The sequence below is a fragment of the Sphaerodactylus townsendi genome, linkage group LG07 (assembly GCF_021028975.2).
Source record: "Sphaerodactylus townsendi isolate TG3544 linkage group LG07, MPM_Stown_v2.3, whole genome shotgun sequence".
Taxonomy (NCBI): domain Eukaryota; kingdom Metazoa; phylum Chordata; class Lepidosauria; order Squamata; family Sphaerodactylidae; genus Sphaerodactylus; species Sphaerodactylus townsendi.
Window position 1 is genome coordinate 85,124,135 of NC_059431.1, and position 19,980 is coordinate 85,144,114.

The window sequence follows — 19,980 nt, forward strand, 5'->3', positions numbered from 1 at the left end:
GGGGGCCATTTCCCTGATCTTCAGGGAGGCCAGGGAGTATGGCTGAGGGATGCCCAACTTTGCATGCTCTGCAGGTGGGCATGGCTTCATGGGCCACCTGCAGCAGGGATGCGTGGGGCACCTGGGGAGCACCCAGAGGAGGCTTTGTCTCCAGGCGCTGATTGGATCCTGTACACCTCTGGTTAAGGGGTAGACCAAGTCTTTCCCTATGGTATTTATTTATTTATCTTTGGATTTCTATGCCATCCATCCCAAAAAGGGCTCGGGGGGTGCATAATGATCCATAAAATCAATATAAACACAACTAAAACACCATTAAAATCAACTAAAACACCATAAAACTATAAAGGCTAGCATACAACAATATGTAACAGTAAAACACCAATATAACAACATCAAAGATGGTGACTTCCCTCTTATCCCATGGGAGTGGTACTCAGCCCAGCTGGCTCGATGGAAAAGCCTTGCGGACCAGCTCCATCTTACAGGCCCTGCAAAACTCATTCAGGTCCTGCATGGCCCTGATCTCAGTAGAGAGCTAATTGTATCAGGTAGGGGCCAAGACAGAAAAGGCCCTGGCCCTCGTAGAAGCCAGCCAGACATCATTCAGGCTGGGGATTTCCAGTAGGTTCCCCTCGGACAAGTGACAAGAGACTCCAAAAACACTTTCTGGCATGTGTACATATTTACTCAACTTTAGATACACTTTTTATTACTATTTTGGCAAGTCTTTCTGGAACTCTGAAATCGCTTTGAAGTTTTATTGCAGCAAAGATATATTTTCTATGTATTTTTGGTGTGCCAGTTAATTTAAATTATTTATTATTGTAGTTTTATTATTCTAAGACAGGGGTAGGGAACCTGCGGCTCTCCAGATGTTCAGGAACTACAATTCCCATCAGCCTCTGTCAGCATGGTCAATTGGCCATGCTGGTAGGGGGCTGATGGGAATTGTAGTTCCTGAACATCTGGAGAGCCGCAGGTTCCCTACCCCTGTTCTAAGAGATGACCTTGAATTTGTAGACCATGGGCCCAAAATATTCCAAATAAATAAATACACATAACGGCCAAGTACAAAGAAAAGCAGCCTCTAAAACATTTGTTTAAAAAGAATTCATCAGATGATGCTGTGTGTGCTACTTTTACCTTTTGCTACAATCCTGCACCCAGCAGTCCTCCGTATGAAACAGGGCTTGTGTGAGGTGCCATGAAGCTCTAGCTGACTTATGGCAACCCAGCATGGTTTTCAAGGCTAGAGACTAACAGTGGTGGTTTATCATTCCCATCTGCATAGAGACCCTGGAATTTCTTGGTGTTCTCCCATCCAAGTACTAACCAACGTCAGCTCTGTTTAGCTTCTGAGATCTAATGGGATCAGCTAGCCTGGGTCATCCAGGTCAGGGTTCCATGTGAAACTGCCTTATAATGTCAGCACTATTGATTCTGATGGGCAATGGCTCTGTGGGACATCAGGGAGAGAAAGGACTTTCCCAACCTTTGCTGAATGTGATTCTTTAACAAGAAATGCCAAGAACTGAATCTGGGGTCATACATGTGCTTTACCATGAGAGTCAATACCAAGAAATCGTCACACTCTGGCTGAGCTGTATGCTATGGTATTAGTATTTAATCAATAACACTCGTTATAATATGAGATATTTCATCAACCTCTGTATATAATCTTAACACATACATATCATTATTACAATATAACTCTTGACAATAATAGTAACTCAAAACATGAATGCTCATTTATATGTAGAATGTAAATCCAAAAAGTTCTCTTATTTTGTGCCATTCTGGACAATTCAGAAGGTTACTATGTCAGACTGCACAGGGAGGCCATTGAAATTCACAAACATCAAGACAACTTCAACAAGAAAGTGACTCTGAAAGTTAGCAAATCTTGGCTACCAGTACTTTAAAAATGGACTGATAACCCCACCCGCAATACAATGCACTCAACCACACCTTTGCATAGCAAGTTCCACCCAAACATAGCAAGTTCCACCAGACCACGGCCACACAGCACGGAAAACCCACCAGAACCAATCCACCCAAACACTTACTGATTGGTTCCCCACCCTGGGAAATGGACAATATACCCCACTAAACTTTCCCTTCTCGCTAGACACAGTGTGAAACAGACGTTTCTCTGTGATACACCTCTGAAGATGCCAGCCACAGACACAGGGGAAACGTTAAGAACAAAATCCACCAGACCATGGCCACACAGACCAGATAACCCACCACAACCTGTGTGAAGATTCTTTGAATTCTTGGGCAGCACATTTAAGATGAATGATTCATAATCTCTGTTAACCTGGATTTCAGTGTGATTTCTAGATTCAGAGTTTACTCTAGAATCAGCGTAGTTATTTAGGTGTCAAAGGTATATTTTTATTTACTAGTCCAAAGGCTTTAAAAGTATGGACATATGACTACGATATCTTTTCTGGAATGCAGCTGCCAAGTGGACCCTCCTGTTTCCTAAGTATTGGCAGTTGTTGGGGAGGGCACCTGCATGAACAGAGGCACTGCATGGGCTGCCCCAAGAACCGGCTGTTTGAAGCTAAGAAGCTTGTGTGGGGGAGGAGAGAGAGAATGGAGTAAAGAGGAGCTCTCTTCTGACTGCTCCACACTTTTTGTGTGTGTGTTACTTGCTTATTACCCAATGATTCTAAGTGAATCAGGCATCCTGCCTCTTTGCATTTCTATTGTATCATTGCACATGGGGATTTCCTTTTCAGTAATCATCTACAATAGCCCTGCACAACATTCTCCATACCTTAGCAGGAGAATGGAGCCTCTTGGCCACAAGATTTCATTATGATTACGTTTTAAGTTCTAAATATGTTGTAATAACTTCCAGATTCCCTTCCTTTATGATGCTCACCAAATTTGAGGAAATGGGACAATCTTTTTTGACTGGGGTGGGGAGCGGGAGAGAGGAGAGCTAAAATGTGTTTGATGTTTTTAAATGCTAAATTTGTTCAATAAGCAAAGGCACACACGTAAACGTGCTCCACAAAGCTCCCATTTGCTGACAAATTCACGAGAGATCCATAAATCTATGCCCAGATGTTTACAACAAGGTGAAAGACATGGTGAGACATTTGTTCCAAAAGAGCTGATAAAATGCAGCTCTTTACATCTGCTTTCTGCTTGCCGATAGGATGCTGAGTGAGGGCAAGAAAGGGTTGGTGCAATCCCTCAAACTAGAGATTATCTTGAACACTTAAGAAAGCCAATCCGAGTGTTTTTGAAAATTACACCAGTTGAGGTAATGGATTCCAGCTATTTATTTGGATTCCTGCTGTGTACAAATTAAGCACACAATTAGCCTTTAAAAAAGCTCCCAATTTCATTGATTGTGTCTAGTTCTGATGGCAACTTGAAAGTAAAACAATTTGGGACCCAACTAGAAGGCTGAGAATTCCTTCCAAACAAAACTTTGGTTACTTTCTAAATTAAAATACATTCCCTACATGTCAGGGGGAGGGGGGAGTTCACTTGGTCTTTTGAGAGTAGAATCCCCAATAAGCCTCACTAAAAGCAAACAGGGAGGTGCTAGAGACACCTGGTGGTGAATAGGCAACCAAAATTATTTCTCTGCTGCTCAGACAACACTCACAAAGGCCTTTTCCTTCTAATGACATTGAAGCCGGTTTGCACATTTCCTATTTCAAGTCATTTCAATTTGAGACTTTCACTGGTTTGCCAGTTCAGTTTGGTTATCTCCTGCATTCCATCTCTTGCCAACATTCACAGGCCCAAGCAACTCAGGGGAGGTGCTATTTGCTGTCCCCCTGATTACAAAACAGCGGTAGATTCTGCACAGCATAAATATAATGGGCTGAACGTGTTATAAAAAGCATTTGGGGGAAGAACTTCACACAGCTCTCTTCCCCCAAACGACTTCAGCCTGTTTCATTTTGCAAAAATCGCTAAACTAGCAATCTTTTATCAAAAGATAAAAACCTGGTTGGAAGATACTTCCATGTGAACACAACAGGCAGAACATCCACCCGCTAATTTCCACCCTCCCTTTCACCCTTTTATTTTTGTTTCTGTTGTCATCCACCATTTCAGGATGATTCTGCCCACCTGCCATTTTGTGTAATTCGCCTAGCAAGTTGTAGGCTGATTCTCTGACCAAGTTACCCAAGCATGTTTTCTCCCTGTGGCAGCAATTATGTCCACCATTTCACTCATAGATCTACAGTAACACATTCATTATTGCCTGGTCTTTGCATGAAAGTTCCTTTTTCTCTATTAAAAAAATGTGTGTGTTGAAAAAGAAAAGTTTTGCAGATGCACTTGATTGTAGCCAGACCAATTTGTTAGGTAGATTCTCGGGGACATAATCATCATATTTTATTAATGACTATATTGGAGAAGGCCAGGCAGTAGGGAATTGTTTCCATTTTGTAATAGTGATATCCAATACTGGAGAAATAGGAGGGGGAGGACTTTGAAACGTATGACTCAACCCCACTATGACAACCAATGAAAGCAAAAGAGACAAGAGATAGGATACATCCTATCAGAGTACAGGTGAAAAGGAGCAGCCAATCAGAACAAGGGAAAATCGGCATGGCTGCAAAGATTCATTTCTTTGAATCTACACATGCGTTGTAGAAAAAAATTTAAAACTGTGTTTTCGTGCGAGGAGGCCAAAACAACTTGTTTTTATGAGCTCACATCACTTCTTGAATGGGTAAAAGGCACACATGTGAACATTAAAAGGGAAAACAGGTTCATTTATAACAATTGCAACTCGTTATAAATATGCTGTGTGGAATCTCTCAGTAAGGCTGTAAAGGTCTATACTTTTTCTGTGGTGGAATTTTGGAAAACTTTGCCACAGCAACACCTGTGGTTGCCACTTCTGCAGCTGTGCATCAAAACTTACCTTTTTAAAGAAAGGAGCAGCAGTGGCATAGGAGGTTAAGAGCTCGTGTACCTAATCTGGAGGAACTGGGTTTGATTCCCAGCTCGGCCGCCTGAGCTGTGGAGGCTTATCTGGAGAATTCGGATTAGCCTGTACACTCCCACACACGCCAGCTAGGTGACCTTGGGCTAGTCACAGTTTCTCGGAGCTCTCTCAGCCCCACCTACCTCACAGGGTGTTTGTTGTGAGGGGGGAAGGGCAAGGAGATTTTAAGCCCCTTTGAGTCTCCTACAGGAGAGAAAGGGGGGATATAAATCCAAACTCTTCTTCTTCTTCTTCTTACCCACCCTCTTCTCGCCTCTCTGGCAGTCTTCTTCCCACAAACCCACCAAACCGTACCCTGGCCCCTCCTTCCTTCGAGGCACCTGGCACAAGTCTGTTTTGGTACACATCCCAGTGCCAGCTGGAACTCTCTGCTCCACAAGCCAATCTCAGCCTTCAGCCTTCCCCCCTCCCTCCCTCGCTCCCCCCCCCCAGTAGCATCCAACCTGCCTGCTGGAGAGGAGAAGCTAGAGCACCATGTACGTCCCTCTGATGCCCATCTGACCTGTGGTGCCACCCCAGAACTGTTGCAGGAAAGCCTGAGAACACCACTGGGTAGCATTCCTTTCCATACCCTAGGTTGGCTTTTCCCCCTCCTGGTGCTCAGAGAGGCTGCAGCAGGCACAGTGGCTGTCTAACACCACTCGCAAGATGGGGAAGAAGAGTTGGGGGGCACCAGGCCACCAGTAGCCTTGCCATGGGGAGCACCAGGTTGCCAGCAGCCACACCATGTGGGGACAGTTTCACTGCTTGCTCTGGGTGTAGTTTACTGTAGCTGTGCCTCTAGGTAGAGTCTGAAGAGGGCAGAGTCTGGGGAAGAGACAGGCCGATTCAAAAATGGCAACTGGACAACAGCCCTTTTAGAGTTTCTTTATTGTTGCTATCGCTTTAATTATTGTGATGGACTATGATCTGGAACACCCATTCCACCATGGAAGCTCATTCACCATGGAAGCACCATGGATTCCCTCAGCCTAACCTACCTCACAGGGTTGTTGCTCTGAAACCAGATTGGAAGATGCGAAAACAATGTTGCAAGCCACACTGGGTTCTTATTGGTGAGAAAACTGTGATAAAAATGCTCTGTTTGATAAAGAATGGAGTGTAGAAACTGCAAATGCAATTAAAAATATTGTAAAAAGTATTCTATTACAATGTGTGACAGAGCCCAAATAAACAAGAGGTGTAACACAGATACTAGGTCATCTGCCTCAATCGGGATATTTGTAAATACAAAATTATGGCTCACTATGAAACTTTGTGGTTCAGAAGCAGCAGCAGAGAAGTGAATTGCTCCACAGTTGCTGTGCCTAAAAGGCCATTAGGGAGAAGACTTTATTTGTTTTTAATTTAAAAGTATGGAAGGATGGAAAGTTCCTGCCAGATCCACGTCTTTAGAATTCCAACCAGGAAGTGTACAGCCAAACTGACATGCAGCTGTGTCACAGGAAGGTCACCATTCAGAATTCAAGCTGTTCTTGCAGAAAGACTGGTAGGAAGGGAGACACATCATGCCTCTGCTGATATTAGCCTGCCTGCCTTGAATAGGGTAGTGTGCAATGAAAAGGAATTTCTTTGGCCTGAAATTACAGGTGAATGAAAGACACAACACTCAGAAGTGGCTTGGGATCATTACTCGGTCCACAGCACCCTCACAGGGATCTTCAAACTAAACCACTCAGTCTCTTTAGGCTGAGTGCTGTATGCAGGTACAAAAACAGGAAATGCTGCACATTAAAAAAACATAAAAATACGAACTGCCTACTGCTGCCACCCATGTTTTGAACAGCATGTCAGCAATCAGCCAGACCCAAGCTCAACTCCACTCTTTTGACTCCTGAAGGCAACTGGTATAGCCTTTAGCCAGTTTATGTTTCTCTTATCACCCCAAGTGCTTATATTCTACTGTCATCTGCTATTTGACCCTTGCAAAATCACTTTTCATGTTTGAGGTATACACCCTTTAACCTCAGGAGATCCAAAGGACTGATCACCAGTGATGGGAGAGGCTGGTTTCTGTATCAGCCCTTCCCAAGGAGAATAAAGACTTTGCTACTGCAGAATCATGCATGAACCTAGGATGGGCATGTGCAAAACTGATATAGTAATGTGACAAACTTCAGTAGGCAGCCCATGGATGCAGTCCCCCATCCCAGCTGCTGCTGCTGCTTATTATTATTATTATTAGGAGCTAATTAATAATGCCATCTAGAGGCATCCTGCTGCAATTCTTAGACTATTTAGTAAGAGTAGTTCTTTTAAAGCCCATGGGTTGATGAGAGTTAAGCTTCACAGATGTAGAATTTCCTGCTTTGTACTTGGAAACAAAATAAAAATTAATCCCAGAAAGGAGGACAGCAGGCAAAGTTTGGAGTGCACTTTGGCGCTAAGCACAGATATTGGCGCTAAGGGCATATATTACAGTCTGCCAGATATTTGATGAACCTCTGGTTTTGGTAGTTCCAAGGAAATGGATCTTATCAAACAACTGGTAAGTTGAATTACCTGACTTAGAATAGCTCATATGGCTTGTTCATAATACACATAGATCCTACTTACCAAATCTGTTGTTTTTCCCATAGCACCCTGTTGTGGAACGATAGGAAACCCAAGCAGATACCCTGTTTCCCCAAAAATAAAACATCCCCTAAGAATAAGACGTAGCAGAGGTTTTGCTGAAGTGCTAAATATAAAGCATCCCCCGAAAGTAAGACGTAACAAAGTTTCTGTTTGGAAGCATGCCCGTCGAACTGAACACCAGAGCATGCAGCTGTGGAGCAGAAAAATAAGACATCTCCTGAAAATAAGACATAGCGCATCTTTGGAAGCAAAAATTAATATAAGACATTGTCTTATTTTCGGAGAAACACGGTAGGAAACAGACTGATTTGCAAAGCCATCCTGAGCACTACTGCACCCTTTTAAATCCATGGAAGTTGATTGGAAATTGACAGGAAATGCACTGTTGGTGTCAGTCCAGAAACTGAATCAGGCAGTTTACTCCTCTTAATAAGAAATAAAGCTGACACTGGGATTTCAGCAACAGTTCTGTTCTACATTTTCTTTACCCATTCAACTAAGGCAAACAATTTCTTGATTCCAAATTACTCTGGCTGAGAACTTGTCCAAACCATGCTAAAATGAAAAATAATTGATTATTGCTTTATCCCCCTGAAGATCGTGATTAAAACAATAATTCTCTGTGTTCAGCATCATCAGGTAGGAACTGCATAATTTACTTGAGGTTCTTTTGGGTCTCTTTCCAACCCTATCCTACATATTAATCTCGGGAATCAGATGTTAGTAATAAGTGCTTGTGCTTCACTCTGGTGGTTTCCTGTGTGATTTCACATGAACTCCTTGATTGATTTATAATGTGGCAACCTCACAGCCATTCATTAACCTGTAGCTCACTGCCAAGTAGTGATAGGAGCTTTGTGAAGTAAAGAATTCCCTACAAATATTTTTCCAATAAAAGTAAAGGGGAGGAACCTTTCATGTAGAACAGATCCTTAAAATGGGAGGTGGAAGTTGAATATATCTCCAAAAATCTGACATTCTTCTTATTAAAAGCAGTCACTTGAAGTCTAGGCTGTTTAAAACATTTCTTATTGTCAAAATGTGAGCAAGAAAATGTTTAGATGCACAGGCTGGTAGTTTCCCTAACCAAACACTTCGGCACAAAAGTTTTCAATAAATGTATAAGAAAACCTAAGCGCCCACTAACCCATGTCTTGAAAATGGATTTGCGCTACATAAATCTGAGCTCCTAATTTAAAGAGAGAGTATATCTACCAGCCTTTGCCTTTTTTGATTGTCAAATAGGTTTTTATCTGCTAATGAAAGTGCAAGGGACAACAATGGAATCCAAGTCACTGACATCCCAACTCAGAACATGCAAAAAGAATTCTGATTGAAGCATCAACATTACTTTTGCAATGCTATTGGTGGCATCACAACTTCTATATGACAGTATTGCCATTTTATACTTTACTGGAGGGAGTGGAAGCACAAAGTAAGGAAAGTAAAACTGTAATATTATCAGCATCTTTCAAGTGGAGAATATCAGAACCCATTCATAAAACCAAAACTGTGCTGTCTATATTAAAATAATCCAGTTTTAGATGTTACGATACAAATCTGATGTTAAAAATCACAATATTTCAAAACCAGTGGATGAACGTTTTAATCATCCATAGCATTATATTGCAGGTCTAAAATCATTATTCTTGTACCACCATCACTACTACCTAGGTAGGATGAACCCAAAGGATTAGATTTGAATTTATGTTAACCCTACTTCACCCATCTATCAATAGTTGAGACTGATATTACCTTGAGTGAATTGTTGATTCTCTTGATTGAATATTGTTTTAAACTGGCCCTTTTTGGTAACTGTAACATCTGCCACTTTCTTAAGCCTTTCTGTTGTCTGCAGCCTTCAACATCACTTCCTAAGCCTCTTAGCTGTACGTTTCATGTATACAGTGAGGTGAGATCTGATTCACAGGACTCTTCTAGACAATGTTTCTAATCTTTAGGATGCTACTGGACTTGTGTTTTATTTTTCCTCCTCTATATATTCCATTGTGGTTATTAAGACTGACAAAGCATCCTCGTGACTTCATCATCGTTTTATCGCTCAAGTGGCCAAGATCTACAGAAGAAATCTTGATTTCTGACTTACAGCTGTGCAATTCTTTTCATCTTGGACTGTATCAGGAATGAGTTTTAGCACATGTTGGATATAGAATTTTTCTTTCAGGTAGCGGGGACCTAAATCATCTTTTCATTTTGGTTTCTTAAGTATATCACACTGCTTAAGTCGATGCATAGGATAGGATTCCTGCAGTCTAAGATTTTGCTGATGGTTTGGAACCAATGTGTGAAATTCATTGCCCCCCATTAACAGCACATGGCCCTTGTTTTCTACAAACGATAAGGTCTCTCCCCCTCTCCAGTTATCTCCTCCCTAAGTCCTGGTACTTAAACCATGTCTCCCAACATTCCCTGCTGCACACAGCTCAACCCGTCCCTAGACCTTCTGTGAAGCTGTCTTCTTCACTCTTTTGCTCACCAGCTTCCCCAACTCAATGAAGTCCAATGTCATGTTTTTCAGTTTTTAACAGCAGAAGTTTCTTGCTGGTTTGCAGCATTCCACAATAGAGCATCCTTCTTCAGGAATAAAACTATTTGTGAACATCCTGTGATAATCACAACAGTTCAAACAAGAAGAAAGAGAAGCTATCAACAGGGAACAGAGAGCTTTAAATCTATCATATGTCAAATTAGGGAGTGAAAGCCAGCTTCATAATACTATGAAATAGGAACTGGGCACTGAAAGGACAACTATCAGTAAGTCTCTGGAGACGGGGGACACAACAAAGGTTTGGGCCTCTGTGCATCTGAATGGCAACGGGTACAGCAGGATGCTGGTGTTAATGGACAACTGGTCTGATCCAGCACAGCTGCTGTTCTGGCCCCTCAAGAAGCATGTGATTATCTTCCAAAGCATTCAGATCAGCATGTCTGAGAACCACTGAACTTCTATTCCCCCTCTTCTGCTGACCATTCTATAGCATGAACTAATACCCTTCAGGCATGCCTCTTGGGAACTCAGTGGGTTACACACAACTTTACCTGCCTTGTAGAAAAAATAATTAAATTCAATGACAGGTTTTTAATCAATTTGATTGGGCTTTAGATTAGGCCTCTTACAAGTAAGCTTGCTTCACTGTTTGCTATCTCTTCCATCTCCAGATGTTTATGGAATTGATGGTATTTTCCCCCTGCAACAATACAGCATAATGTGGGTAAACATGGACTGTGCACAGCAGTAACAGCTAAACGTTCTTTCATTAAAGTTGCTAGGAGCATATAACCACAGGTAAGCATGGTGGCCATGCGGCTTTACTATAAACATTCATGGGAGAAAAACAAAGAATCAGTTGTAGGCCAGTCTTTTCTCTCTGTGACCCTCACGCTTCTTATGTGTCTAATCATGGAATGGAAGCACCACTGCATAGCTGGCGCAGAGTCAAGTTTTTATAGGCAGGATTTTGTTGTACTGTATATGAGTAATAATGTGCTACAGCTGGCATGCAGCATGTTGCTGTTGATAGCACAAAGACAGAAGATTTGGGGGGGGGGGTCATTCTGAGAAGGCAGCAAAGAAGATGATTTTCACATCCTGGAGGTTTTGAAAGCAAGAAGAAAAGCCATGAACGTGCCTCATCCCATAACACCTTATGACAGATCCTGGAAATTAGAGAGACGATGATAATAAGAAGCTAGGCCACAAAAGAGAGGTGTGTAATATTGTTGTGTACGTTACATTAATTTTATATTGAGAAAACCTAAGTAAGATTGAGTTTTAACGTTTTGTGTGATTCACATATCAGTTTAAAATTGGTATGACTGCAGACTGAGGTGAGCTTACCTACAAAGACAAGATCATTACTATCTCTGTTCTTAAGACCAGCGTACACTTTATGGTGCCCACACGGAACAGCCATACCACATAGTATATGCATTTTAAATAATTTTACCTGCTAGCTTCATGCAGTGTAGATTTGTTGTCACCAACAAATGTAGGATATCCCCACATGCCTGCAATCTTAATTTTGGGACACTTACAATTGTAAAATAAAGGCTTGGATCCTGCTTATATTTCCATGCTGATCCTTCTCCCACAGGAGACCTCTAATTCTTCTTTTCCCCTCTCAAAGCTGAAGTGACCCCAAGATCAGCATTTCAGAGTGTGTTTTGGGTTGCCAGGAAACAGAGGAAACTGCTTCCCTCCTTGCACCCACTGAAATCTAGTTGGGCTCCAAGCCAGTCATGGCCCAGTCAACACAGTGAATGACTAAAATGGAATAGCTTATCTTGTGGCAACAGCTGCCCAACAGAGATTGTTGCCTGATGTAAAGAAGAATTTAATTGTCAAATTTGATAAGACTTTTTTTAAAAAGGCATCTTATATTTAACATTTTGAGCACTTAAAAAAAAGCCTCCTTACCTAAGTATCTTTTACATTCTAGAGAGTCTGACAGAAAGGTTTGAATAATAGATGCATCATCTATAGATAAAAACAAAAATAGGATAAAATGCTACAAAATCCAGCAGCTTGGTATTAAAGAACATACTCTTGATTACTATCAAAATAAAACAAGAGTCCAGTGGCATCTTAAGGACTTGCAGAATTTATTCCAGCATAAGCACTCATGAGTCAGAGCTCTCTCCATCAGACACATAAAGGGGTGTATGTGCCAACTGATCTTGGTATCTGATAAAGTGAGCTACTGTTGGAATAAATATGGTGAGCAATCTAAGGTGTTACTGGATTCCTGTTTTGTTTTGTTGCTGCAGAATACAACTACTCATCTCGCCTGGAATCACCCTGTCATTTCATTCTGCACAATTGGCTGCTGACTGTGAACAAGAGGAGCTGAAAAGTTCTTAAAGGCCAGAAACGTCTTTCCAGGCTTTTAGATGCACGTCCCACCAGGTTGGTGGAAAAGGACAGTTTAAACTGGCTGGAGAGAAAAAGAGAGAGAAAAATAGACACTTAACCAGAATTAGCTAAAGATGGGAGGCTGCCTTCAAAAGGCAACTGCTGTTAGAATCTGGTACCAAACTGTAACGTTTGCTTCCTTCTTTAAGATTCTGCTTCCTTCCAGTATGCCCTGCTTTTGTATTTGAAAGGAAAAAAGGCATAACAAAGGCAAGGAATTTCTTAACATTCTGTATCCAGTTACATATTACACATTTGCACTATTTCATAGATACAATCGATGGGCGTAATCTGATCCAGCAGGATTCTTAAATCCATGTACTAACTTTTTTTTTTACCATGAAAGTGCATGCGCCTTGCTTCAGCTTTCACCAGAGCTCAGCAGTGCTGGATCTAGAACCTGTGAAGTAATTAAAAACATAAGCCTCTAATCATGTAGTTGCTATAATCATTCCCACCATATATCTGGGACAGGATAATCTTTGAAGCAGGGTGTATGGCATCCTAGCAATCTACTATTCAGGGCTACAACTTTGAGCAGCTTCTTAATTTGGCTTTGGAATTTCCTAATTCCTTGGTGGTGGGCGGGGGGGGGGGGGGCTGGGCTGGGCAGGGCAAGGCAGAGTATTATATCATAGAATTCTTCTTCCAAGCAGCCATTTTTTCCAGGGGAACGCGTCTCTGTCATTTGCAGATCAGTTGGGACTTCAGGGGATCTCCAGGCCTCACCTGGAAATTGTCCACTCAGCAAGCACCATCACATGAAATATGGGGGAGAGAATTCCAAGATAACTAGCCAGGATTCCAAGAACCTCCTCAGTGTGGATGGGTCAGAAAGAGCTTCAAGGTTGGGCTAGCTGCTTTACCTCAAGGAATAATGAGTATCCCTTGTATTCCCTCCTGGACTGTACAAAACTTCTGGTTAGATAGATGGAGAGCCACCCACACCTCTTTTTGAAAGTAGGAACTATCTAAAAATGTTGTATTTCCTTTACCAGCCACTGTTCATTTAGTCTAATTGTGGCTGTATTATTAGAACAACATGGATATGAAAAAGCTCCTGTGCTGCTCAAATGTGATTTCAATACAGAGAAAAATGGAGGATGCTTTATTATGTGAACTGCCCAACAAAGTCTTGGTTAGCATGATTCACTTATCCTCTGGTGATTCAAGGTATGATTGATTTACATGCAAGATGATTTAGTGTTATTAATTTAAAACAGATGGCTGTGATTGCAGCCATCCATGGGTATGAATCAGATCTATGTATAAAAAACAGGATTTCCAGCCAGGGTGGAACGACTGCTTGCTTTGATCCTACATGCCTGTCGCTGAGAGATGTGCCATCTCTAATCCAGCTTTGAGCTGGATTAATTTTCAAAAAATAAAAAATACAGTTTCCAGGTCATGAACGAATCATGCTATTTATTTTTTGGCATTTTTATACCTAGCAGACTCAAAAAGCGAGTTAGAGAGAATTGGCATTCAAAGAGAATCTCTATTCCCAGTTGCATTCTCCATAAAATAATAGAAAAGAGAGCTTTTGCATCTTGGATGAATAATAACAGAAATGAATTTCAGACAAGGAAGTAAAATCAGGTTTGGTGGATTTCCAGAGGCTTACAAATGTTGGCAACAAATTTATTAAGAGGATTTATATTTTGCCTTTCTCCTAAAGAAAGGTGGCTTGCAAGTAAAAATTTTAAAAACCTCATAGGCCCACTTGCAAAAGAAATGTAGAGAACATTCAGGAAATCAAAACCCCATGTCCCTTTGCCTATATCAAAGTTGTAAATCTTAAAAGGGATCCTTGCACTGTAGAATTAAGAGAAGAAAATAGTATATTTCTGAGAGAACCCAGTTACCATCCTATTCCTGTGACCCTAGAAAAGGCAAAGTCATTAGCTGAATTTGCTTTTGTCATCTGACTTGGTGGTACCAAGTTATCCTTAGTGACAGAACTCCAAAGTGAATAAAGTTTTCTGGTAGGTTGCCACCTTGGTAGAACTAGGTGAAGTGCTCTTCACTGGCAATCTGGCAGTAGCCTTTTTATCCTTTCTTCAAGGCTGGGGAAAGGGTTTGCCTTCCTTTCCTGTAGCTTATTGGCTTTTGGCCTAATCCGATGTGTTTACTTGCTGCTTCCTCCACTGTCTAATAGATGGTGCTGTTTCTTTATTTAAAACATTTTCATCTGATCCTTCCACCCATTCATTCATTCATTCATTCATTCATTCATTCATTCATTCATTCATTCATTCATTCATTCATTCATTCATTCATTCAAATTAAACTTATACCCTGCCCATTCCCAAAAGGGCATAAGGCAGCTACAACAACAATAAAACAATTCCATTTAAAACACAATAAATAGAGTAAAACAATAACAGCTTAACAATATTAACAACCCAACTCCAGATAGCGACTTGTTCTGTACCTTCAGCAGCCCCACCCACCCCCTGCAAAAGAAAATCTAGGCTCAAATTGCATCAGGTTGGGGTAATTTGGTTCCCACCAGCTATAGGGAAAAGTTACATTTTCTAGGCAACGGGTGGGGGGAGGTTGATACATAAATTCATTCCACTAATACCGGTAGCATTGTTCATGTTGCTGTATAAGAACAACCAACAGACAAAAGGGGCATACTGGCAAAGAAATCGTTCCATAACTCAATGCAGGTGACTCTGAAGAAAAGTAGGAAATAGTAAGGGGAAACGAAAGGGATGTTTCTCCTTCTTTAATTAAGATTCTGCACTGAAGTGAAGATGTGGTTGAAAGAATGAAACGAAGGACAATTATTATTAGGTGTTAGTATTATAGTAGGTACTGTGAAACATAGGCAGGATAATGCTGTTGTAGATGTCTTGTTTGTGGGCTTCCTAGAGACACCGGTGAGCTACTATGTGAGCAGACTGCTGGACTTGATGGCCTTTGATATGATCCAACATGGTTTTTCTTAAGTTCTTATGACAAGATTAACCATTTAAAAATCACATTCCTAAGCACATTGCTAAATGGAGGATGCCATGTTATAAGAAAGAGATACTTAATTATGTCTCATTGATTTAACACATGATAGCAGAAAGCTGAAACTGGCAGAATTCCTCTGTGACGATTTCATCTCTGAACCTAGCAGCAATCTTACATCCCCTTAATTCCCTCCTCTGCCTTCTTTTCATTTCAGACCAATCAACAACTTGTCCATTCCTCACAAGCAAGTGGATAAGCTCAGGAAAATGAATGTTCTGAGCCATCAGTTCAATGATAGAGTTTTAACTACAACAATGATATATATTAACAGATGTGCCTACAAAATCCAGGCACCTGACAGTATGTAAAAACTGCATCTGGTGACTGGCATCTCTCTATCACAATATTTTTTCTTCACAAGGAGTTTAGAGTTCCCTCCTCTGGGGCTTTTTGAAGTAGATTAGGCAGAGAGAAAATTCACTGGTAGAAGATCACCCAGGAGACCTAATGGCTAAGGGAGCAATCCTGAACAAATTGATTCAGAAGTCCCATTTTATTCAGTCAGTCTTACTACTAAGAATATCCTCAGGACTGTGACCTAAGTGAGGATTTTAACCTGGGTTCCCAAGATCTAGTCTAATCACTATACAGTGCTACCTTGGTTTTTGTCGCCCTCAGTTTTCATTCGCTTTGGTTTTCATTGATTACGTGGGCGAAAAAGTTGACTCGGTTTTTGTCGATCGCCTCGGTTTTCGTCGATTTCCATCACCTGCTGTCATTCAAAGCCGCATCAATAGAGGAAGACCCAAGGACTGCAAGGTAGGTGGCCCTAGGGTGTCTCGGTTTTCGTCGGCTCCTGCTGAACGGATTACCAATGAAAACCGAGGTTCCACTGTACTGCACTATCTCTATACTTCATATGTAGTTTGCTTGGAAGGAAGCGAGTTTCTCCTTTTCCCATGCATTCTGCCATTTGTGGCGCCTGGCTACATCCTTCTTTAATTCCTACAATTCTCTCAGTAATATTCCTTACTCCATGCCGTTTGCTATTAGTTCCGCTGGTCATGTGAAAAGCAAGATTTATGTTAATTATTTAAATAATATAGACTGGATTAGGGCACTCTCCAGTTGAGATGGAAATGTATAAGATAGGCTTAAGTTGGGGCCTGGCCTACTCCTCTCTGGTTCTTCCATCCTTCACCTCTCTGGTTCTTCCATCCTTCACATTTTTTCATGCCTCCTTTATTTTCTAGTTTATTATATTTCCATCCCTATATCTAATTCTCAACATGGCCCCATACCTCTCTACTTTTACCTGGAAATGGGAACTATAAACAAGACAAACCTGCCACTAAAATCTAACAGACAAGCAAATGTGGGGAGGAGAGTTAAAATTCCAAAATAAGAGAATGACACTTGTACCTCAAAGAACTGGATGACCTCTGAAATCGCCGTGGCCACTGTGGTGGCTGCTAGACAACCACAACAATACTGACAGCCTTAAGGCCTTGGTTTCTTTCACTAAGGGGCAGGAGGATGGCCCTTTCCAGGCCTGTTTTGGCCTATGAGGGCCAAGCCTGACAGCAGTCACTAACAGCCACAGAACAAAAGCCAGTGTTGTAGTAGTTAGAATTTCACACTTGTATATGGAAGACCAAGGTTCAAATTCCCTCTCTGCTGGAAAAGCTAACTGTATGACCTTGATTCAGTCACATACTCTCAGCCTAACATACCTTACAAGGCTGCTGTGAGGATAAGTGCAAGATACTTTGGGGCCCCATTGCAGTCAAAGGTGGCTTATAAATGAAATAAATAATTGTAATTGAAAATGTGTGGGCAGATAAAAGGTTGGTTATGAGGTGGACAAGAAGCAAGGAAAGGGAATGTGTGGGCTGCCAGGGGAGGAAGAAATAGTGTGATATGTGATTCAGAGAAAAATTAGATGCCCACCAAAGGCCTTGCAGATCTCCCACATGACTCTTTCTAATTCTGGAAATCTTTCCACACAGAATTCTCTTCCCATGTCATGCTCTCCTTCTCTGGTTGACAATTGTTTATGCACTTGGGTGTTTTGTTTTGACTGCTTTCTTCTTACACAGCCTGCTTCAATATAAACCCTCCTTTTCTTCTCTATTCTTATTTGTTGCCACTTTTCTGAGCAAACTTTTCTAGAACTGAGCTAAAACAGTGATTAACTTCAGAAAAGTCCCTCCATTAGCACGCCCCCTCAAAACGTCATCTATTCTCACCTAACTATTGGGCAATGATGACAACACAGACAGATCCATGGAACGGTTCATGATTAGTACTTTTAGAAATGAAAAATATATGGAGTAAATTATTTAAATATTTTCACACACACACACACACACACACACACACACACACACACACACACACACACACACACACACACACACCCCTTTAAAAAAACTGAGAATGAGAGAAAAACCAGACCAAGGTTTGTTTGTTTTTAAATACAGCTACTATGCTTTTATTTCATATAGTATATTCCATGTTAGGAGCCAAGATTTCTCTCTTATCATTATGAAGGTTATGATAAATTGATGATCAGACTTTGGGTTTTTTCCTTACATGGTAACATGCAAAATAAAATAATTCCTGAAGAGCAGCAGAAATAAAGAGAAGGGCAGGGGCTCTTAAATACTAGCAAAAGGTTGTTTCACAGAAATGCAATTAGTCTTATAAACTATCACAACCAATAACTGACACTAGGTGGCAATCGTCCCGCAGCTCTGGTTGAGCAGATGACTGAGCAAGCTGCATTCAACAACTTCTTCAGTAGCTTGCCGTGATCGTATAGTGGTTAGTACTCTGCGTTGTGGCCGCAGCAACCTCGGTTCGAATCCGAGTCATGGCAGAAGAGGAGCACTTTTAGCTACCCTTTAAAAAAAATAAAGTTACTTCATTCATTGAAGTCACTGAATAGCTTTGCCAGAACTTCTTCCAAAATCTGTCCAGCACATGAAGTCCACTTTTTTTGGTATTACCAAGTGGGCATTTATAGTAAGACACATATCTCTGATGCAGCATCAAAAAGCAGGCTCAGCGATGATTTGGGATTGGCATGGTGTACCATAAATGACACAAGCTTACCCTTTTGCACATAGGCTGAGGCTGTATGTGGTGCATTATCCTTAAAGAAAAACCCACAGATTTTTGCACAGACAGTACATGTAGCCAGCCTTGTAACTAAGAACTATCTACACACAAAAACACCAGATATATACTGGACAAACAAGGGATACACACATGAAAATGCTTTTTCTTCCTCCAAAATTTCAAAAGAACATGACAACAAATGCTCATATCACATCTCACCATTCATAATTTAGGCACATTCAACTGCATTAAAATGTTTTATTCCCACATTCTGCTGACTTTAATGATTAATTCAGAAATGAATATCTTAATAAAACTGTATGATTTGATTACTAAAGTAGTCATGTAGTGAAAATCTACAATTAACAATTAAATGAACAAACAAATGCAATAGGAATATTCAGCATTACCTAAGTAATATTTCTCTGCTATTTGTCTCTTTTTGCATCAGCTTTTTAAATATTGCAAGCTTTTAAACAATTGTTTCACTGCTATAGCTAGTCTAAACTTAAGGAAAAGCAAAAGAATCACCTTCTTGCCGTGACTCGGATTCGAACCGAGGTTGCTGCGGCCACAACGCAGAGTACTAACCACTATACGATCACGGCGAGCTATCCAGGAACTGAAATAAAATTAGCTTTTTCCCCCTCTAGACTAGATGACAAAACTTATACAATTACTGCCACCTACTGGCCAGCATACAAAAATATACATAATCTGCTTTGTCACAACTTGAAACATTTTTGTTCCATTAGCAGGGAACTGAAACCTATTCAAACTTATATCAGGCAGTTTCCCAGTTTCAACTTCAATATATTAACTGGTAACTGACCAACAGTTAACCCTTTTGTACCAAAACAAATAACTTCCAACAGCAAAAGTAAAATGTTCATGGTTCTGTAAATGAAGAGCCAGAGGAAATATTCTTCTGTGAGAAAATAGGATTGTTGATGCTCGTACAAGAGTTGTCCATACATACCATCACAGCAGTTTGGCATAAAATGAATTATGAAACCAAGTTTTTCTTCCCAAACTAATAAATTTTAGGCCTGCAGTCAAACATTCCAGCTGTCTCTGCACACTATAGCCAACAGAAACTCTATGGGGCATTTTAAAGAGCTGACTCCTATCACAGATGTGATACAAAGTCTGTGTGCTTTCCCCCAGCAAATGGAAAGGCTTTGTAATGTGTAGACAGACTCTCAGCCTTGGTGTAGATAGACTCTCCGTCTTGGAAACGTGAAGCTGCAACTGAATGTCTGATTCAAATTCCTTGCATTGTTGCCCAAGAAACACAAAGAATCAGTAACAGGCTAGTTTCTTTACAAGTTAGATGGCAGAAGAGGAATTAATGACAAACAGTGAGAATCTAAATACTGAG

The 19,980-nt window shown here is 40.9% G+C and overlaps 1 protein-coding gene and 2 non-coding genes across 8 annotated transcripts in view; 1 reads left to right on the forward strand and 2 right to left on the reverse strand.

Moving 5' to 3' along the window:
- NFIB (nuclear factor I B) overlaps nucleotides 1–19,980 on the reverse strand; it is a 361,340-nt gene that overhangs the window by 281,356 nt on the left and 60,004 nt on the right. The window lies entirely within an intron of this gene.
- Nucleotides 18,286–18,357, forward strand: TRNAH-GUG. Its single transcript has one exon. It is a non-coding gene; the product is annotated as a tRNA-His (tRNA).
- Nucleotides 19,136–19,207, reverse strand: TRNAH-GUG. Its single transcript has one exon. It is a non-coding gene; the product is annotated as a tRNA-His (tRNA).